The sequence below is a fragment of the Dermacentor variabilis genome, chromosome 3, assembly GCF_050947875.1.
Source record: "Dermacentor variabilis isolate Ectoservices chromosome 3, ASM5094787v1, whole genome shotgun sequence".
NCBI classification, from domain to species: domain Eukaryota; kingdom Metazoa; phylum Arthropoda; class Arachnida; order Ixodida; family Ixodidae; genus Dermacentor; species Dermacentor variabilis.
In genome coordinates, this window is record NC_134570.1 from 169,779,173 (window position 1) to 169,802,708 (window position 23,536).

A 23,536-nucleotide genomic window follows, 5' to 3' on the forward strand; every position below is an offset into this window, starting at 1 on the left:
TTTTAGTTTTCTTTCTGCCGCTAACGCATTCAAGAATAAGACTCGCAGTCTGTAAAATATGTATATTTGACTCGATATGAGCATTTTATTTAGCGCTAGTAGAATGCACTGCGGAAAAAAAACGCTTTGGGAAGCATCCGCTGAATCCCGGAAGTTGTTCATTGCGGATAGTTTGTATTCTTTAGAAGCTTCGATACGCTCAGAAACTAAGATAGTGTAAGAAGGTCGTAAGCAGTCTTAATATTATCAACACACCCCCTGAGCATATACACCCGGCACAAGCCTCGTATGCAAGTTACTTTTGTAGTCAATCTGGATCTGCAGGTGGCATTGAGTCGTCACGAGCCTGCGTTGCATAACGGTACTCTAGGAAGAGGGGCCAAATTCACAAGGTTTGTCGTTCTTCAGTACTGGTTGCCATTCAGATTCACATTCAGATTTATTGGTTCCAAAAGAAGTAATTACAACATGACAAATATACAGACGAGGGTCCCAAAGTAAAAGAACTGTAGTGGGACCCTGGGTTAGTAATAACAACATTGATGGTGATATCAACACGCAGCAAATTAGCGTTATTATTAACAACATCTACAGATCAAATACATCATTATACATGTCATTTACAATCAAACACAAAAAAGCACGTTATACAAGCAATTCGGAAAAAAAGGATGGATGAAATACAACAAATGACATGTGAGAGAAAAGTCAAAGGTACATCGCCAGATCGTAGTTAAGTTATCGCAGGAAATGATGCTTAAGGTAATTTTTAAAGATTTCAAGAGAAGTACAGGATTTTATAGGTGATGGTAATTCATTCGAAAGAGAAATGGCAGCGAAGGAAGATGTTTTTTGCAGTAATTGGTATGAACCATGGGTAACAAGAAATAGTTGTTAGCCGCAAATCTGGTTATATTTTTATTCTGCAAAAGGTCAACTGCAATGAACGGAAATGTAACGTTATCATTTATTTATTTATTTATTTATTTATTTATTTATTTATTTATTTATTTATTTATTTATTTATTTATTTATTTATTTTGTGATACTGTCAATCCCATCAGGGATTTTTACAGGAGTGGGTTAGAAGGGTCTGTAGACGTTGTAGTACAGGCATTTACATAAGAATACAAAAGGGTACTTGGTAAGAGTAGAGTTTCATAGACCTATGTTAACGGCAATAAGTATGGCGAAAACATAACGCACAAAGAGCTTATTTCAATTACATATGATGTTTTGCAAAGAGACAAAAAGGAACAAGGATAAGCATATGGTTATACAATTTATAGCATCATACATCATTTCACACCACACATTTCCAAAAACATTTGGTAATTAATACAATGATAAAGACAATATTGATAACATCATTTAGTTGTGATTGACAGTACTGTTGCGCCAACAATTTCAATAAATTTGTCAACAGTGGGCTGTGCGACTAACGTCTGGGCTAAAGCATTCCAATCGCGAACTGCTCGCGGGAAGAACGAAAAGCTGAATGTATTGTTAGTGCAAGAATATTCTTGGAGTGTAAGGTGATGCTTATGACTGGTTTCTCTGGATGAGTTATAGGAAATATAGGTGTTATAATCCACATGAACCTTATTATGCAGGATGAGATAGAAAAATTTGACTCGGTACAGCATCGCACGACTGCTTAGTGTGTGAAGGCCGACCTCGGATAGCATCTGAGTAGGCGAGTCGGTGCGCCGAAATCGGTTACAGATGAACCGCGCGGCTTTTCGCTGGACAGCCTCAAGAGTGGTGATTTGATTTTGGGGAAAGGAAAACACGCCACGTTCGCATATTCTAAGATAGGACGTATGATTGTAACATAGGCCAAGAGCTTGGCCTCCTTCGTAGAGTATCGCAGGGCCCGTTTTAAGAACATAAGCTTCCGCATCGCTTTGCTTGCTACGTGCTCTACATGAGCCTACCATCCTAAGTCTGATGATATGATAACGCCCAAGTACTTGTACTGAGTGACAGTGTTAAGTATAGTATTATCACAGCCGTATGAAAAAGTAAGCTTGGATTTCTTTTAGTTACTGACATTGAACCTGTTTTATCGAAGTTGATGGCCATTTGCCAGTTTTCACACCATTAGACTATCAAACAAAAATCCTTGTTAAGACTAATTTGGTCCTACCGGTTTAGTATTTCTCTATACAGGACGCAATCGTCTGCAAATAACCTAATTTTGGATTCAATCTGATTAGTTGTGTCATTTATGAACAAAAGAAACAGGATAGGGGCCAAAACGGAACCCTGGGGTACACCAGAAAGTACTGGTACAGTTTCAGAAGCGTGGGAGCCTAACTGAACAAACTGGCGGCGGTCAGATAAGTATTTGCTAATCCAACGAAAAATTGGCCCATCTCCTAGTATATGTTTAAGCTTTAGGAGTAGTTTAGCATGGCAGACACGATCAAAGGCCTTTGAGAAGTCTAGGTAGATTACATCTATTTGTTTCTGGTCGTTAATTGCTTTGGCGAAATCGTGTAGTATCTCAACGAGTTGGGTAACGGTAGATAGACCAGTCGTGAAGCCATGTTGGCATGGACGGAGGACATTGTTTGCCTCAATGAACTGTGTAACGGATTTTAAGATAATATGTTCCAAGATTTTACAGCAAGTACATGTAAGAGAAATAGGCCTATAGTTTGACTGACAAGAAATATTGCCCGATTTGTAGACGGGCACTATTTTAGCAATTTTGCATTCTGCTGGGATACATTGTTCGGAGATTGATTTATTGTAAATAAGGCATAAGTATTTGCTTACAGGCTCGGCATAACGTTTCAGGAAACAGTTCGGGATTCCGTCAGGACCGTTGCACTTTTTATCGTCTAAATTTAATAATAGTGCGAACACGCCTGCTTCAGTTACGACTGGAGCGCTCAGTGTTTCGTTGTGCTTTATATTTTCTGGCCTGTAAGCATGATTAATGCCATTGTCGGGGGTAAATACAGAATGGAAGAATGTGTTAAACGCTTCCGCTTGTTTCTTTTCTTCTGTCGGCGATAACGGTTTTGTACGGTTATCGTTTTGCCTGACATAACGCCAGAATTTCTGGGGTGAGTCTTTGATAAAGTTGCAAAGCATTGTACTGAAGAAGCGCTGTTTTCCTACCTTTGTTGCTTCCTTTAGTAATATGTTTAACGAGTTTATTTTTTGGCACAAGTCTGGAACTGGGCATTATTTGTTAGATTTCCGCAACCTTTTTAATCTACGTTTTAAATGAATTACGTCACGTGTAATCCATGGGTGGTGCTTATTGGTGTTCTTTTGTATTTGTGGGACAAATTGCCTTAAGCAGTGCATAACATGTGCTTATGAAGAACATGTGCGTGTGCGTGTGCGTGAACATGTGCGTATGAAGCAACTCGTGAAGTAAGACGAGTATGTTAAACTGGAACAAATTATTAATAGGCAAGATATTATACGCGCGAAGTAACAAAGAGACATTAGATTGCATGGAGCTAGAAGTGATAATGCGTATTGACTGATTTTGGATATGTTGAATTGATAAGTGACAAGCGTATGTGTTGCCCCATGAAACATTGCCGTAATTAATGTGACTATGAATGAATGCATAATACAACGCTGGCAGAGCCTCACGAGAAAAAAAAGGGGGCGAGCTTTGAATAATGCACGTATACCATACGCAGTCTTGTGCTTGAGATGTTGGAAGTGAGAGCGAAATGTAAGTTTAGGGTCAGGATGAATGCCAAGAAAAGTGACATCGGTGCTAACGGGAATTGAATGAATTCCAAGCTTTACTTCAGGAATATAAGTTAAGGCACTTTCAGCACTTTTGAATAACATAAATTTAGTCTTTAGAGTATTACGAACTAAGTGATTGTTGCTACACCATTTTATAATGTTACTTAATGCAATATTTAACTTAGAAGTAAGAGTAGCAATAGATTTGTCAGATGAAGATATGGTTGTGTCATCTGCGTATAAAATGCAATGAATGTAGTTAGTGGAGTTAAGAGAATTTGGAAGATCATTAATATATAGAAGGAAAAGCAAAGGGCTCAGAACTGATCCCTGTGGTACACCTCGGTTAATACATTTTGTTACTGAGAAAGTATTTGCTGCATGTACTGTGTATGGCTGGTCAAGTAAGTAATTTTTTAAATAATGTTAGCGCAGGACAGGTAATACCATTAGAGTCAAGTTGATTAAACAGGACTTGATCTTTAGCCGTCTCATAAGCTTTACTGAAGTATAAAAATACAGATCCGACTAAGTTTTCCGAATCAATACATTTTTTTATGCAGTCAGTTAGAGATAGAACACCTAGATTCCTGGAACTTCCAGGGCGGAAACCAAATTGATTCTTCTTTAGCAATTTAAACTTGGTTAGGTGGTTGTTAAGAGGTTTAACAAATTATTTCTCAATGAGTTTACTAAGGCAGGAAAGAATTGCAATTGGTCGGTAATTATTAATTGTGTGCTTGTCGCCTTCTTTAAAAAACAGGAATAATCTTCGCATTTCTTAAAAATGAAGGGAATGCACCTTCGTTAAACATAAGGTTCATAATATTACAGAGCGTGTCGCAAACTAAATGCGCAACTAGTTTTAAATGCCTCACAGAAATATTGTCTAAGCCAGGCCCTGTATTTTAAAGGTTAGCAATCGTGGAGCGCACTTCAATTGGCGTAGCTGGTAACAAGAGTGAGTGAGTGAGTAAAGACTTTATTTGAAAACAAGGTATTGACGGATGACCTTGTTGTTAGGCAGCCATGAGCCCCTGGGCCCGGGCGGCTTCTTCAGCTCTCTAGATGACCTTGGCCTGCAGGTCAGGGTCGGAGCTGAGCAACACGGCCTCCCACTGCTCAGTACTACTTATTTCGTGATTTGTGTGATTTTCGGCCGGGCACGACCACATAATATGGAATAGATCCGCTTTTTGCTTACAATGCTTACATGTATTAGGGTATTGGTCCGGGTAGTAGTAGTGATAGGCTACGGGGTTGGGGTAGGTGTTCGTCTGAAGTCGTCTCCAAGCTACTTCTTGTCGCTTGTTAAGCGATTTGTGTGCTGGCGGGTACTCTGCCCTGGCTAACCTGTAGTGCTGAGTTATTTCCTGGTAACTGACCATGCGATCCCTCCCTGACCCTAGCGTGAGCCGTCCGGGTGCTCGGTTGGCGAGTCCTCGAGCGGCGGTGTGGGCGGCATCGTTGCCGGGTAGGGAGGAGTGTGCTGGTGCCCAAATGATCTGGATTGGTCGTGGGTGTTGGTTTGTGTCTATTATGTGTTTTACGGGAGCCGAGACCCGACCTTTCGCAAAATTGCGTACTGCTGCTCTGGAATCGCTAATAATGTAATGACAATGTGTGGAGGCTATTGCCAGAGCGATAGCCGCCTCTTCCGCTGTTTCGGAGCTTCTGGTGCGAATTGAATCACCAGCGCGTATTTGACCTGAGGAGTCCACCACTGCAAGGGACATACAGTTGCGTTCTATGTATTCTGCTGCGTCGACATAGACTACGTCTTTGAAGGAGTGGAATTTCTGATGTAGGGCTTTGGACCGCTCGGCCCTCCTTTCCTTGTGGAATTCGGGGTGCATGTTTTTAGGGAGTGGATTAATTTTGAGATGGCGCCTCTGATCGTGAGAAATGTCTACTTTAATGCTTTGCATCGACTCGTAGTTGATGCCGAGATTCTGGAGGATGTTTCGCCCGGCGGCACTCTGAGCTAGCCTTTCGTATTGAGATATAAGGTGCGCTTCTACTAGTTCATCGAGGGTGTTGTGCACACCTAGGGCTAGCAAGTTAGCGTTGGCCGTTCTTATAAGTAGCCCAAGAGCCTGTTTATAGGCCCTCCGGATAATCCCCTCTATTTTCTCTCTCTCAGCCGCTTTGAGGCAGAGGTACGGGGTGATGTAGGTGATGCGGCTGAGAACGAAGGCTTGTACCAACCTTATGAGGTTGGCTTCTTTCATGCCAGAGTGTCGGTTGGCAATTCTTGAAATAAGTCGCATCGTCTGCTGAACGCATGCTTCCAGTTTATGAATTGTGTTGCCGTTGCGCCCGTGAGCTTGCATGAAGAGGCCTAGTACACGGATGGTGGTCACCACCGGGATCGCGCCTCCTCCGGCTCGCACAGTGATTTCTGGGGATGGCGCAGTGTCGGATTTGCGGTTTGTAGGAGCTCTGAGTAGGAAGAGTTCTGATTTTTGCGGGGAGCAGGCGAGGCCTTTGTCGGTAACGTACTTTTCAACCGTGTCTACAGCTTGTGGCAGCGTGGTTTCTATATCTCCATCGCTACCTTTAACCACCCACAGGGTAATGTCGTCGGCATACAGACTGTGGTGTAGACCTGGAATCTGATTAAGTTGTTCCGGTAATCTGATCATCGCTAAATTAAAGAGGAACGGGGATAAGACTGATCCCTGCGGTGTGCCACGACTTCCAAGAGGGATCTTGTCCGATTGTAGTTCTCCTATTCTTAGTTCCGCTGTGCGGTGGTTGAGGAAATCTTTGATGTAGTTGTAGGTCCTGTGGCCCACACCTAGGTACTGCAGATTCTCTAGTATAGCCTGATGCGCTACGTTGTCAACGGCCTTTATAAGATCAAGGCCCAGGACAGCCCGGGTACCATTCTTGGGTATGTGGTCCAGAACTTGGTGTTTAAGCTGAAGCATGATGTCTTGCGTGGAAAGTTTTGGACGAAAGCCAATTATGGAGTTCGGCAATAAGTTGTTGTCCTCCGCAAAATTGTGGAGGCGGTTAAGTATAACGGGCTCCATGAGTTTTCCTACGCATGAGGTCAGAGAGATCGGGCGTAAGTTCTCGAGCTGTAGTCGCTTATCATGTTTAGGTATGAATATTATTTGTGCATGCTTCCACTGCGAGGGGATAGAACCTGTTTCCCAACAGCGGTTGAAGTACTCTGTTAGGGCAGTGATAGATACGTCGTCTAGATTTCGGAGGGACTTATTCGTTATTTCATCGGGGCCTGGTGCAGATTTAGTTCGGATTTTGAGCAAGACGGCTCGTACTTCAGCCTCTAGGATGGGTGCGTCTAGGTTAAGATTCTCCGGACCAGTGTATGGTTTCTGGGTGATTTGTGCATTTGTGCCTAGAATCATTGTGTCGTACGGCTCAAAGTATTATGCAACTGCGCATGTGGGTTGTTATTAGTGTAAACGGAAGAAAAGTAGTCTGAAAAAGCAGTAGCAATTTCGTGGGGCTCAGAAAGAGCGATACCATAGTAACTTATTTTGGTTATAGAGGCATCAACAGATGACTTGTTAAGAAACGAGTTCAATAACTGCCATTGCTTTTCGGGGTTATCTTTTTCCGATCAGATTTATTTTCATAGTACCTTCTTTTCACCTCTCTAATAAAACGTTCAGTAATTGTCATTACCTACTATAGCGTCTAGCTAGTCCTGTATTAAAGGGCTGACGTTTAGTTTTCTTGTACATGTTTTCCTTCTTTCTTAAACATTCTAGTAGACCATTCGTCATCCATGGATTGCGCGGATATTTATGCTTTTGCCCACATTTTACAGTGCTCGTGTTAGTCGAAACGGCCAATAAAAATAAAGTGCAGAATTTGTTTAGTGGTGCTTCGGGATTAGAGAGAATTGGCGACCAATCAGTTTCACTGATGGCTTCAATAAAGGTATCTGCACTGAAAACGGAAGTAAAGTAGCTATTATCTCTCTCATGTATTTTATTCTTAAATGTAAGAGAAGCAGGAAAATGATCGGTCATGTCAGGATCAATAACCCCAGAGGAAGGCGATGGTGATATGTTAGATAACACGCGATCAATGAGCGTACTGCTCCCACGAGAGGCTACTCTTGTTGGACAGTCAATGAGTGATTCAAAACCAAATCCAGCAAAACAATCAGTGTAAGTTGTGCACGAGGTAGCTTCAGTGTCAGGTAAGTTAATATTAACATCACCTACAATCAGTACATCCTTATTTTCAAACGCTAGCTTGGACAATACTGCATCAAGATAAAGCACGAAATCGTTAAGGGAAGATGACGGTGAGCGAGAAATGCAACCAAGTATCAAGTTCTTATTGTGATTAAGGAGTGACCGGTCGACTTCTATCCACACTGACTCACAATGATTCACGTTAACTGCCAGATCAAATCTGCGAGTGTAGGTGACATCTGAAACAAAAGTGGCGGCACCACCGTGGCTATTAGTTGGACGATGACAATACTCTGGTTGATAAGATGGAAAACCGCTCATGTTGTTGTCGGAATCGGAAATCCAAGTCTACGATATGCAGATAAAAGTGAAGACATGGTGAAGTGAGGCAATGAAGTTGTTAATTAGATCTATGCTCTTACGAAGACTACGAGCATTGAAGTGAATGAGTGATCGTCTATTTGCCGTAAGACGAGATTTCACATCAACGGGGTAGAGCAAGGCCATGAAAAATGAAAGGAAAAAAAGAAACAAGAGATATTTACAATGAATCACGTGAAGATTCGAAGGTCGGACTCAGTGATAATGCGATAGACCCTGCTATCATCCCTTTTGCGGGCTTTTATCTGGCAGTTTTCTGTCCACAAGCATTTCCACTTATTTTCTTTTTTGAGTACCAGCTCCGTCAAGAACACCTTCTTGTTATCAATGTTCAAGTGGTCATATACATAGACAGGCGTGCTAGTGCCACCTGTGAAACCAATGTGGTCAGTGCGAAGCCTAGCTCTTCTTCCCTTCCCGATGAACGCGTTTTTCTTATCGCGTGAGCAGAAGCGAGCAACGATGCTCTTCTCATTTGACTTAGAGGCCACACGGGGAGTCGTGTCGATATCAGCAGTAAGAGAGGCTACTCAATAGCATCGCCAATTCGCTTTAGAATGACTCCGCAGTCTTCACCCTGTGATGTAGGAATTCCCTTAATTTCCACATTATTCATTCTGAAATATTGCTCTTAATCAGCCACTTTTCTTTCGAGTGCTTCGTTACGTGACACGAGCGCCTTGTTTGAGGTTACTAGTTCTTCCTGTTTTAGTGTTATCGTGTCGAGTTCCTCGTTCATGAACTGAACACTTTCACAGAGGGAAGCGTGCTCACGTAGTCCTACATTCTGTCGCTTGATGTTAATTCGTGACACTATATCATCGATCAGTGTATCCAACTTCTCGTTCATCACTGCTTCAAGAGATGCAATTTTTTTCGCCAGTTCCGCTGTGGTAGGCATATTGAAGTATATACACTACGAACAGTGAAACAAGAAGTTTGGGCAGCAGTTGCGGCAGAATTAATTTTTAGATAGCGCACAGAAGTAATAATATACCGACCTTTCGGTGAGAAGAATTTCTTCGCTGCCGCCAAATTGAGTCAGTGCCGTTGTGTGCGTGCTTATATGGTCCTTGTTAAAGACACGTGCAGTCCACGCAGACGCAGCAGGCAGTAGAGGGCTCAGACGCTTGAAAGTACTCGCAGTGAGTGCAAGCGCACGTGGAAATGAAACCACGGTGGCCACAGACGACGCAATAACCAAGGACGAGTAGGAACACAGGCCATTGATCAACCTGTTGGCGAGAAGAATTTTCTTAGAAGGAGGACATGCCGCCACAACTGCGGCCGCCAAATACACCGTGGCTTTCGCTAATGAAATGCTTCATATAAAACGGTGGCACTCTGTAGCGCGAATGTAGGAAAAGAAGAACAGAAAATAGTAGAGAGCGCTAACTTCCGACTGATCTTTATGTGCCGACGAGAAGAGCCGTTTATGAGCTACGAGCAACTCGCCCAAGCTTCTACCCTGTTACCCCATATCTAGATGTGCCAGCAGCTGATTTTACGAGCAGTTTTTGCGCAAGAACATTTGTTTTTTTTCTCAATGCGGGTTCAGTAGCTGTGCTCTTCACCGCCCTCGCAGCAAAGCTTGATTTACATTCGACAGTGTTTTCCTATCCTAATGCGAAACGTATAGCTTGTTCCACCAACGGAAGCATGTACTTTGGTCCAGGAACGAAATGATAAGGAAAAGGTGAATAGCGGCATCCAATCGGGATTATTGTGTTTCAAGTCGATTCATAATATTCTGCTTCTTCATACCTCCAACAGAAAATGCAGAATTCTGAAAAAAAACAAATTTTTATGCTATATGAAATTAATTCCGACCATAGATTTTGTCTGGGGAGTCAAGCTGTATACACAGCCACGTTGGTGGCGTCGACGGGCTAGACTATATACAGTTAAAGACGTTTTGCTCGGCTCATTACCGACGTCGCATCCAAATATAAATACAAAGTAATGCGAGGTTCTGCCTGGGCAGTCGAGCTGTACTCACAGCCACGTTGATGGCATCAACGGGCTAGATTATACACACTTGAAGACGTTTTGCTCGGCTCATTGCTGACGTCGCAGCCAAATATAAAGTATGGCGAGGTTCTGCTCATGCAGAAAACTTAATTTGGAGAAGTACACGCTGACATACAACTGCCAGGAAGGAAACAGTTTTCTTTTTCTAGGAAACGGGCGACCACGCTCAGTGCATACGCCAGCAAGCCCGGCAAATGCGCATTTTTTTAAGAAATAGATTTACTTTGGTCAGACTAGAAGCGGCAAAATATAGTAAACACAGAAGGATGTCTGAAAGGCTCGTTTGGCCCCATCACTCCTCATACCCAGTGATCTTTTCTCGCGGAGCGTCCTAGTGCCGAGCATCCTGGTTTTACGGAGCATTAGGCTCAGAAATCGGGAAGGAATCTTCGCAGAGGACCCGAAGCTTCCGCAGCCTCGTTAGCGAGCTTTCCCGCACGGGGTTGGCTGCTCGCGCGTATATGTTACATTATTACGCTGTCACTTTCCACATCCCAGCCTACCACGGTGCATTAGGACGTTGCTTCGCATCCTGTTGGAAAACTCCTGTTTAGGAAATTGGAGAAATATCTGGTGCCGAAACGGAATATACCATTTGCATCGTTTAATACGATGCTGTCGGATTATTGAGATAAATACTGGCCTTCAGTGATAACAGTATGTGTGTCCTTGTTGGTGGAGATGCTTTGAGATCGGCTAACTGAGAGCAGTCAAACCGCATTCACACGGAGATATACTGACGTTGCTGAATGTCCTGGCACATTCCACCACATCGCAATGATCTCATCACCTGGCACACCGCGCAGAAAGGTAAACCAATTTCTTTCTTGGTCATTTGATGTTGTATCATGAGAAAACATGTAACCATGAACTTGTGTCTACACTTGAGCGTATAAGGCATTCTGGACTTTTAATGTCATAACTCCGACGTATGCACACAAAATGGCGCATGGTAATATGCATAATGTAGTAAAGTCTGTAGTTATAGCTGCATGACTCTTGCTTTGTAGGAGCAGCCACAGAATATACTATGCATCATATTTAGGAGTAGTAGCCGTACAAATCAGCAAACTTCCTAGGTGTATGTCGCAGTTACCGCCCCTCGTCTAATAGCTATGCGTCACGATCTAGCTCAACAAAAAGTACTTCTACAATTAGTTCATAATCTGGAAATGGCGAAATTGAAAGTTCGAAAAGAAATTACGGGGGGGGGGGGGGGGAGGAGCTGATATCAACAGCAATAAAATGAAATGATCGCCAACGCTACAGTTATATGCCACTCGAGTCAAGCACGAAATCTTGAGAGCTCTCATTACAAGCCTAATATTTTATTATTACATTTTATGAGATTTTACGCTTTAGTTCATAGGTCCTCAGTCTCACTTCTTCGTATTATGAAAACCTTCTCAACAGAACGCACCAGAAGGATGCTGTGACTGTGGGCGATATTTTTTTTATTTATTTACATAATCTCAATGCCATTGCGGCCTTACAGAGAGGAGTGGCGTTACAAGTTCAAAATGGCAGGCTTGAATGGTGTATGCTCAGGGTTGGTAGAGATGGAGGCGGCGAGGTGATTCCATTCGGATGACGTCTTCGGCACGTAAGAATGGAAGTACACGTTTGCCTGGCAGAACGGCACTTGAATTTTGAAGTTATGGTTGACGCGGGATGAAAGGTAACAAGGTGGCGAAAATAATGTGCGTTTCAGTTCAGGATTCGCAAAGAAGATTTGATAAAAGAGACATGGCGCGCCTGCTTCCTTCTCATAGAAAGATTAGGAAGGTCTAGAGAAATGTTTAGTGAAGTAACACTGGTATAGTACTAGAATAATTAGCAGAAATGAACCGAGCTCAACGATTTTGTATGGCTTCTAGTGCGGTTAGGATTTAGAATCCCCAAGCAATGTTATGACGCAATAAACCAAGAGTGCGGTTCGCATTTTGAATCACGTAGTTAATGTTCGTATCCCATGATAAATTGTTGTCTATATCGACACCTAGGTATTTATAAGTATTGACAAACGATACCTGAAAATTAGTAATGGAATAAACAGGGATAGTACAATCCCGAGTTCATCGGAAAATCCTCATTATTCTGGACGCTATAACATAAAGCTATTCCAATCTTTTCTGTTTCAATTCTGCAATCCACCCTCCGCGATTGGACCCCAACTTCGCCTGTCTATCATGCGACATCACAAAAACTGCGGTTGCTCCCCACCTGATACGACGTGTACACACTAATTAGGCATAATTAGACTGAACAAAAGAAAGACAGTTGTTTCTGATTCGACGCCTTTAAGCCATTAGCCCTCTGCTATTGGTCAAAAGCTTTCGCGCTGCCCCAACTTCACCTGCCTGTAACGCGACGTCACAAAACCGCGAAAGATCACCGCGCCAAAGTTACGTGTACGCATTAAAGATGCGTTAATATGCCGAACACAACTCTTTTTTTCTGAATAGGGGCAGGCTGCCCCGTTCTGAAAGGAATAAAAGATGGCTGCCGCCGACCGCTCAGGCACTGGTTACTCGCACCTGCCGGAGAGCATGGGTTTAGTTGCGTATAATAAACTTCTTGCGTGGCCGTGTAACGTTTTTGAGCACTTTCGGCACGTTTACGATATTGCCCTTCCAACTCTTCTTTGCTGAGGATCCGTTTTAGCGGCATTCTTAACCTTCCGTTGCACGCGGCCGCGATTTTCCACCAGCCACTGCAGACTAAGTAAGGGAAAGCGGACCAATCGCCGACGCCGACACCACCCTCTTCTTCCGGTTATCTATTTTCAGCGCTCTGGCTTGGCCCCGTCGAAACGCTCTCTACTTGAGCGTGCTCCTCACCTCCTGGCAGGCAATTACAAGCGAAAAACCCTCAATGTAGGCAATGTTATTCATTTTGAAAGCAAAGAAAAGTCGCCTCCTATACACTAGGGGAGTATTTGATTGGGCTATTCAGGCAGCGCTATGGGTTACTGCCTGATCTTGCATCGGCGGTTACGCAAATTTGACGTCAGGAGAGTGGAATAAAAACATATTGGATTAGTTTTACATTATAGGGCCCCTGCATTGGCTAACGTTAAATTTTCTTGACCAGAGTCGACACCAAGAAGTAATTCTGTCAAGATCAGTTTGAAGTTGAGAAGAATCATGAGGCTTAGTTATTATGCGGTATAGGACACAATGATCAACAAATAGCCTGTAAAAATAGCGTTAGTGCCCCCTCTATCCTCGCTGTCCTCTAGTGATGTCACGTATCTAAAGAGATATAAATCGTAATGTTCGTTTTTTTTTACCATGCTCTTAGTACAGTGACTTGGTGTTAGAACACCCCTTGTGACTGCCTTTCATTTTCTGCGCATGCCCGCTCTTGTATATGTACACACGATGTGGCAACGCAATAAAATATTATTGGAAGTCAGCGCTGCGTATGCCGTCTCTCGCAGTCCTAGTCCTTCACACTGTACGTTATTTTTGATCGATTGGCGAAGCTGTACGAATTGCGTTAGAATGAAATTTATCTAATATTGCTATGAGAACACCACCACCTGTCCTTGCTATTCGATCAGACCTGTAAAACTAGTAATTTTCTTACAATGTGAAATTTTAATTTCATCAAATTTACTCGACAAAAAAGCTTCAGTTGATACCGCAATGTATGCGGAACAGTCGTCAATCAACGAAGATAAATTATCGCGTTTATTTAATACGCCTCTAATATTTGTGATAAAAAACTGAAATTGCTTTAAAATCTGCGACACGTTGAGTAGGCTGGGAATGCTACGAAATTGGTGGAACACTGTTATAATTATTGGAACCTGAAGGAGAGGGTGAAGTCCCGAAATCACGGTTAGGTTCATATACGCTGTCAGTCTGACTGCAGTAGACGAAGCATTTTTTGTTAATACATAGCTTGTTGTAACGCACTGCATATACTTGTCCAGTCGACTTTCCGTACACATGCAGTTTTTTGCGTGTGCTAATAGTTTCCTTGCGCAAATCTTCACTTAAACTAGCACCGGTACATTTAAATTTGGCCGTGTCCGCCATAATTCTTTCCTTAATATTCAACGTGGCAAGCTTTACAATTACGGGACTGCATTGCTTATTCGCGTACGAAGCAAGACTGTGTGCGCGTGAAATGCCATCAGGCGGTAGCTGGCCACCTAGAGTTGAGATAAACGAGTGGACCTTATCTTCAGACTGCGAGCAAGATTCGGCTGCGGCATCAGTTATTCCGAAAAATGTAAGGTTCTCTCGTCGTGATCTACCCTCAAAATAATGGATGCTTGAAGTCAGTTCAGCATTTATCCCTCGAATACATCAGACATATTTTGTTGCAGCTCAGTTGGTGGCGTTTTATCCAAATAATTAACGTTGGCTTCTACAGCAACTAATCTTGAATTCATATCTGATACAATTTCTTTAGACTTCACCTGACTTGACTTCGCCTCATCAAAGACTTTTTTTAATTCGCTATGGCGTGCCTCTACGCGCGTGCTAATTGCTTTAAAAACTTTAGCCAGCCCTTCAGGAAAAACACTGGGACAAATCCCTCATGAGCAATAGTTTGACAACCTGAAAACGCTAACAAATACATGATTGAACAATTGGGCATGGTACAAGCAGTAGACAAAGGTTATTATATTTTTTAAAGTCACAGGAACGACATTTACCAAACTGGATTAGAAGAAAAAAAACGGGTTTGTAGCAGACTGCATTGCTGCCGCTCAACCATGCCCACTGAAGTCGCCCGGATGGCGACGGCTGCTTATAAACTGCGGTTGACTGATGTCGTGGTTGATGACAATTCGAAAAATAGGGGAGCGACTGCAGGCAGGCTGGGCGCACAATCAAACATAATACACTGCCGAGCATGACCTGTATCCGAAGACGAAGAAGACTGCAGAAACGTTGGCGTTGAACAACTTGCTCCCGCGGAGACGGGCGCAAAGGGGATCACGTCGTTGCACCGTTCCTGGTGGGAAAAGCTGCTGACGGTAGGCGACGGCCGTCAGCTCGAGCTTCTTGGCAGTAACCGCCCGAAGCCAGCCCCGTCAACAGCTGGATTAGAAGACAAAACGGGTTTTTAGACGACTGCATTGCTGCTGCTCGACTGATCAACGGGGCAGTTGCAAGCATTGCGTTCCAGTAAAACAGCCAACTACGTCGTTGGCGTAGTCAACACCGATTTCTCTTGATGTCTCCGTCACTTAACAGCCTCTCGAGAAAAAAGCTGTCTACTTTGCACAAACCACGCTCTTCACTGTAGGCGTTAGGCTGTATATTGTGACGAGCTTCTGGCAGATTCCCATGATACCTTGACTGAGAATATTTGCAATATAGAAAGACGGACGCACTAAAGCATCCCTTGTCTGCTTCGAGCATCTAGTTTTGACTACCCTATACCTTCCGCATCTTGCTGTCAGAGCGCGTTAGCAGCAAATGCCTTGTCCACCCTTTCCCTTCTGTTCAGACCAACTAAGAAATTGGTTTTGCAGCCGGCACACTTTCGGTCACCTTCTAGGCTATATGCTGTATGTCCGTAGAAGCGCATTTGTTGGGGAAGTCTTATTCAAATAATTTCAGGTTCAATAAACACGTATCTTGCCGCTAATGCGAGATTACCATCCTCCATGCATCTCCATCTGGAAGTCTTGCATTTAAATTCAGAGAATATGTTCCAGCAGTCTCTGCTGGAACATTGTACCAAATTGTACCACATTGTACCACATTGTACCTCATTGTACCACAGACATCATCATGGCGCCGTTTCATGAACGGCCACACATCATACGAAGCGGGTGGCTCAACTAGTTCGCCGTACATTTTCAGCCCAAAATGCATTGAGCTATAGTTTTGTTCACGTAGCCAAAGGCATGCTGCGATGGTTCAACAGGGTTCTCCCATCAGCTCAGGATGAATATCATACATATGTCTAGTACTTTCAGCGTTTCATACGCTCCACATTTGGTTGCGCGCATCGACAGAAATGTATTTTTTTTCTGTGCGTCCAACCGATTTGTCGGGCTCTGCAACTATTACACAAGTCTGACAAACCTAGAGTGAAAAGCTAGCCTAGCCGAAACAGGTTCTACTGAGTATTAATAGTAGAAAGAACTTAAACCTTGAGGAATGTAAAGTAGTGAATGCGTATTGCTACACACTACTACTGACCATGGTTAAAAAGATCTTAGCCTACTATAGCTTGACGCTTCTCCTTTATTCATGCAAAGTTGACGGCCTTCATTTCAAAAAAGTGACCGCAGATGTAATACGAGGGCGAATCAGAAAGTCCTCGCCACTAGTTTTTAGCCAACTTACTGCTATAAGTACGAAGTCAACAAATCTATTCCCAGCGGTCGACCTTTCTTCGACCAGCTTGGCCTTATCTGCCGGTAGCTCCGCGGCACGGCGCTGCTGTCAGTTCTTTGTGTTTAACACGTCCACGGCTTGTGATCAACGAAGTGATTTGTTTTCTATGGAGCAAGGGATGAACGCCCATCGAAATACACAAGGACATGCAGCCCACGTAGGACGAATTTTGCCTTGCTTTGACAAGTGCGAGGGGGTTGTGTTGTGAATTCGCAAAAGGCTACTAAGACTTCCATGACAGCCATATGTGCATGACAATCAGCCGGACGAATTCTAACGCAGGCATCTCAAATTTAGGGCTCTGACGAGACAAATGTCTTAACTGGTGTGGGTGCTATGTCGAGAAATAGTGTAAGGTACGTAGAATAGCACTTATGTTTATGATCACCTGTATGTACCTTAGTTTGGCTAATAAATATAGGTGCAACGACTTTCCGATTGGCCCTCGTAATAACATCGCTTGCGGTAGTGCCCTCGTTTCTCATTTACGGTTGTATTACGGTGGCATCTCGCTTTCATTTTGTCGGGGTTTTTTCTAGAGTCAAGTAAAATTCTTGCTTGGGCTAGTTGGTTCATGCTTGAAGTAGTAAAGGCAAGGCGCAGAAGACCAGGACTCAAGAAGAAGAACACAAACGACAGGACCGGCGCCACTCACAACGAAGTTTATTTTCGCAACAAGCCTGCCTTATGTAGGTTATGCACGCCGAGTCGCCCACAAAACTTTAGAAGTAAAAAACAGCAATCTATCGACCACTCAGGAATCATATCTGGCACCTAATATCGAATGAGCAAACAAGAACCCCACGTGGATCAGCACGGGAGGCAATTGATCTAGTATAGTCTTTTTCCAAGCCAACGGGGACAAAACCAGACATAAAAAGTACCGTCTACGCTTCACTACCAAACTAACCACAACATAAATCACTGCAAACGCCTAAGGCCCAGTCAGTGATAAAACCCGCACGACTATGGGAATAATGACCAACGAATAACACGGAGAAAACATGAAAAAGGCGTCTAAGTAGAGCGTCTGCGTCAAAACTAAAATTTCTTATAGTCACTCACCTAAAAAATTGATAAAACATGTGACCGCGCGAAAAATGAGCCACGTGACAAACAATGAAATGGACAGAAGTGTTGAACGATAAAAGTCTAAAGAACAGCCTCTGCGTCTAAAAAAAGTCCAAAAAAAGCTTAAGAGCCACTAGAAAATCGTCAACAAAATAAAAAACTAGTTAAATAAAACGAAGACAGACGGTAAAACCAAATTAAATCACTCTGACATGAGGCCTAAATGAAACCTTCGAAAAAAAGTCGTCTCCTTGTCACTAAGCATAATGGACGGCCTGCTGACTCATGCGTTTCCCTCTTTTTTGATGAAATAGGCTTCCACAATTTCCCGCTCGAACCTGTCTTTTCCAAACTTCAAAAATTTAGTTTTGTCGAACTGAGGGCGGCAATTAGAGCAGTCTCTGCAATCCTCTGCAAGAAAACTCTCTTCCTTGTTGCGCAGATTACGACAATGTTCCATTGCACACTCATTGAAACATCGACCTGTTTGTCCGATATAGCTGCGACCACAGCTTAGAGGGATTTGGTAGACTACACGTGTGCTGCATTCAGTGAACTTCTTCTGATGCTGAATTGAACAAGCCGGGTGTTTCTCTCCGTTCATGGCACAAAGCTTAGACAGCTTGCAAGGCGCCGAGAAGACAAGCTGTACGTTATGCCTACTCGCCACTTTTTTGATGGTGTGCGATACCTTATGAAGTTACGGAAATACCGCAACAGAACTGCGTGAAACTGGCTACTTGATAAGAGGCGGGTGCTTTAGTTTTTGGAGCATCGTTTCGCAGACAGCTGAAATCAGACATGGCGGGAAGCCTGCCTGTTGTAGTCGTCGCAGTTGAGCGCTAAAGCTACTTGACACCAAATGGATACAAGACTTAGTTAAAGCCGTTTGCAGAGAATTGGTAGCAATTGCACGCTTTACAATCTTGGAATGGGCGCTCTTAGCGGCGGTCTCTTAGCGGCGGTCAGGGACAAGTTCCAATCAACTGTTTAAGTCCGCTTCCAGAATGCTGCAGGTGTAAGCGCGGACAATTTCATTTCCTTATTAGAGTTCTACCTGAACTCAACCGCCATTTTGTTTGAAGGCAAGTTTTACGTGCAGAAGAAAGGGATATGCATCGGTTCTTCTGTAGTTCCTGTCCTTTGCGATATTATCCTATCTGTTGTAGGAGGTGAGATAAGTAATAATCTTCGTGATCCTCATGTAGTGTCCATTTACAGATATGTTGATGATTTCTTGGTCATGTGGAAGGACGTCCCTGAGCACGAATTACTTTCTACCGTTGAGAAAACCATGACTATCTTCTCGAACCACAGTCAGGGTCTCAGGTTTACCAAGGAAGTACCGAGCTGTGGTCAACTCCAGTTCTTGGATATCAGGCTAGTGTTTCCAAAGAAAGGCATTTGTTGGATGTAAAATCCGCGTTCTTTGAAAGGCCTGCTACCGTTTGAGAACGCCCATTCCAAGATTGTAAAGCGTGCAATTGCTACCGATTCTCTGCAAACGGCTTTAACTAAGTCTTGTAACCATTTGGTGTCAAGTAGCTTTAGCGCTCAAGTGCAACGACTACAACAGGCAGGCTTCCCGCCATCTCTGATTTCAGCTGTCTGCGAAACGATGCTCCAAAAACTAAAGCACCCGCCTCTTATGAGGGAGCCAGTTTCACGCAGTTCTGTTGCGGTATTTCCGTACCTTCATAAGGTATCGCACAACATCAAGAAAGTGGCGAGTAGGCATAACGTTCAGGTTGTCTTCTCGGCACCTTGCAAGCTGTCTAAGCTTTGTGCCATGAACGGAGAGAAACGCCCGGCTTGTTCAATTCAGCATCAGAAGAAGTTCACTGAATGCAGGACACGTGTAGTCTACCAAATCCCTCTAAGCTGTGGTCGCAGCTATATCGGACAAACAGGTCGATGTTTTAATGAGCGTGCAGTGGAACATTGTCGTAATCTGCGCAACAAGGAAGGGAGTTTCCTTGCAGAGCATTGCAGAGACTGCTCTAATTGCCGCCCTCAGTTTGACAAAACTAAATTTTTGAAGTTTGGAAAAGACAGGGTCGAGCGAAAAATTGTGGAAGCCTATTTAATCAAAAACGAGGGAAACGCATGCGTCAGCAGGCCGTCCATTATGCTTAGTGACAAGGAGACGACTTTTTTAGAAGGTTTCATTTAGGCCTCATGTCAGAGTGATTGCATTTGGTTTTACCGTCTGTCTTCGTTTTATTTAAGTAGTTTTTATTTCGTTGACGATTTTCTAGTGGCTCTTAAGCTGTTGTAGCACTTGTCTTTTGACGCAGACGCTGTTCTTTAGACCTTTATCGTTCAGCACTTCTGTCCATTTCATTGTTTGTCACGTGGTTCATTTTTCACGCGGTCACATGTTTTATGAATTTTTTAGGTGAGTGACTATTAGAGGTTTTAGTTTTGGCGCAGACACTGTACTTAGACGAATTTTTCATGTTTTTTCCGTGTTATTCGTTAGTCATTATTCCCATGGTCGTGCGGGTTTTATCACTGACTGGGCCTTAGGTGTTTAAAGTGAGTTATGTTGGGGATAGTTTGGTAGTGAAGCGTAGACGGTACTTTTTATGTCTGGTTTTGTCCCCGTTGGCTGGGAAAAAGACTATACTAGATCAATTGCCTCCCGTGCTGAACCACGTGTGGTTCTTGTTTGCTCATTCGATATTAGGTGCCAGATATGATTCCTGAGTGGTCGATAGATAGCTGTTTTTTACTTCTAAAGTATTGTGCGCCACTCGGCGTGAATAACCTACATAAGGCAGTCTTGTTGCGAAAATAAACTTCGTTGTGAGTGGCGCCGGTCCTGTCTTTGTGTTCTTCTTCTCGAGTCCTGGTCTTCTGCGCCTTGCCTTTACTACTTCTAGAGTCAACTAGTCAGTGTAAATGTCAGTATACGGTGCTGTTTCGAATGTTCTGATTGGGCTTCTGCAAATATACATGTTTTTATTATTCTTATAAAAGACGCCACACGCAAACAGTGTGATGTCGGCGCTAGTTTGTAGGGGTCTGGATATTTGTCGAAGTCATCCGCGCCAACGAAAAAGTCTCCTGCAGAAAAAAGAACAGCAGCAGAACGAAACATGTGGCCTTTGCTTTTTCCTGTTACTTTATTGTTGGGTATTGCGTTCAAAAAAGTCCCTTTCTACTTAGCACACCCAAGTTGGCGATACTCGACGTTTATTTTTATATAGTGTTCCGATGCAGTATGCCGACGTCGCACCTTCTTCTCTCCGTTATTTTTTAGACACTCATGTATATTTTCTTTATCTAAAATGTCATTGCAAAATGCATACTTCGACAAACGGTGTTCAGCTTTTTCCGAAGCTGAGGAATTCGGCAGGAAATGAGCTGAATACCGTATCGGCAGGTGATATACCCGGCTAAGGAAGTCTCACAGCCGATCCCTGTTGAAATCTTGAAACACGACTATTCAGAAGAATCATCAGGATTTTTTATCGAGCTTTTATTTGATGATTTCGAATTCAGAGCACTAACCACATCTAGCAGTGTACTTCAAAGGTCATAGCCGTGGTAAGTGTGCACGTATTCTAATAATTTTCCGTGTCTAAGTATCGTTCTGAAAATTTGGGCGAAACCGTGCGTACCTGCATATAAGTTAGCCTGATAACACTGTCTCCACAACATTAATAGTGGGTATGACGGGGAACTTTTCAAACACCCTTCGACGTAACGACTGTTTATATTCAGCAGACCTGGCCCGGTAGCCTCTTTTACGTAACAGCAATTTCTCATCGGCCGGTGGTCAGGCGCACGCCACCTACGATATCAATTCACTTGATAAAGATATTATAGCTGAGGTTATGGCTAATCACGAAAGTTACTTACTAGAGACGAGTGTTGTGAATAGACTGCGTGACTAAAGGCATGTTGAGGATTTTATTTGCGTGGCGCCATAGCATGCAGCAAACGATGCGCTGTACTGGCAGCATCGTAAAATACTATTTTTTTTCAACAGCAGAAGCTCTTTTTTTAGCTCTAGTGCATAGCTTCATTTCATTGAAATTGCCGTCATCGCCCGACGTGACTCAATACAGGGCAGCGCACATATAAGTTGTCGGCGTACACGTATCGCCATCTGCACATAACGCTACAGCAGCGCCGGTCGCCCGCTAAGGATCCAAGCGACGAAATAAGAAACGTTGACAAACCGATTCGTTCGTTTTTATGACCGTGGTAAAGCGAATAGCTTTCTTCCGTTCATTCGCCAATTATTGTACTCGAGCTTTCTCCGCTCGCACGACTGCGTTGCGCGTTGCGTTTGTTGTGGTGCGTCATTGTTTTTATTAAATAGTTCCATGAGGCGGCAGTTCATTTGCGCGAGAATGTTGTGGAGCCTGATGGTTTAGGTGCTCTGGTCGGTATTGGCGCTGTGTCGTGTTTCTCCGCCACTTGGGCAGATGGCTTTAGGTCATGTTTGTCGCAGAAATCCGCGTCGCGTACGTTGTTGAGTGGCACCTAAATGCACTCTCCTTCAAAGTAATGAGCATTTGAATGCAATATATTTGTAAACTTATTCGTGACTACTATTATTTCCTTGCTCCTATGGCACTGAGCGGCCGGCGCTTCTCCGGGGAGTCAGCTTGGTTCAGAGATGATGTGTTCCTAATTTTCACAATAGTCGTATTTTCCTCTCGTGGCATTTGAATACCGCAGGAAGTGCTGTTCCACGCCCACCAGCGATGTCTGAGAGTAATCATGAATCTTCTGCTACTCAGCGCCCTCATCGCTATTGCACAGGTGAACTTGCTCAGCCACGCTTGGCAAAAAAAAAGAAAAGAAAGAAAATAAAATAATAATCCGGCATTCATAGGTACTGGGTCATACCAATAGGACATCTAGCCTAACTACATCTGATAACAACTTCCGCGAGAGCTCGTGAAACCAGCGACAATAAAAAGAAGGCGAGGTAGTTGATAACAATAAAATCCTGAATGATAAACGAGGGGAACTGTCGAGTGTCGGTGAGCTCCGGGAAATGGGGACCGTTATTCCTGTTACAACATTCCTTTTTTGCAGTACAAAAAGGAAAAAAAAGGCGTAAACTGTGAGACGCAAAATATATGGTTCCCCTCATCGGGCTGGGACCCCAATAACACGAAGCGTAGGTCGTTTCCCAGACGTCGAAGTAAATTAGGTTTTCGCATCGCATAAACGCATAGACAAGACATGTTTGGCGAGTAATTCAAGAGCGTATTTTCTCGATTAACTTTCTTTGTTTTCTTCGAAGACCACCTCACCTTTTTTCGTCAAGCTTCAAAACCAAAACGACCGTGATCACGTCTTTGGAACCGTGCTATGCAGTTTATATTGCTTTCATTACATTATTGTAGAAATGAAGCTCAAACTAGCCCAACATTTATAACATCAGGGGAGAAAATTGTGCTCGTCTAGCCTTTAGTGTATGTTCTGAAGATTCTTGTTATTCAAGCTTGCCAAATAGCTCACAGCTTGTTGAAGCTTCTCCCTGTTATTTTGACGTCTAACGGAGGTTCTTGAAAGTAATATTGCTATGTACAAAACTATTCCACTCTTTTCCATCTATGTAGAACGATCACGGCATTTGCGATTAAGCTCAACGCTGTGATAGGACGTTATCTTTTGAATTCCCTGCATTTTGTTTTATGCCAGGAGCAATTTGGTTGGTATACGCACAGCCGAACAACAACAAAAAATTCAAGTTGGAGAAAAAGATGCGACCCCATGTGCTGACATCAGTGGCCCGATCTTCAGCGT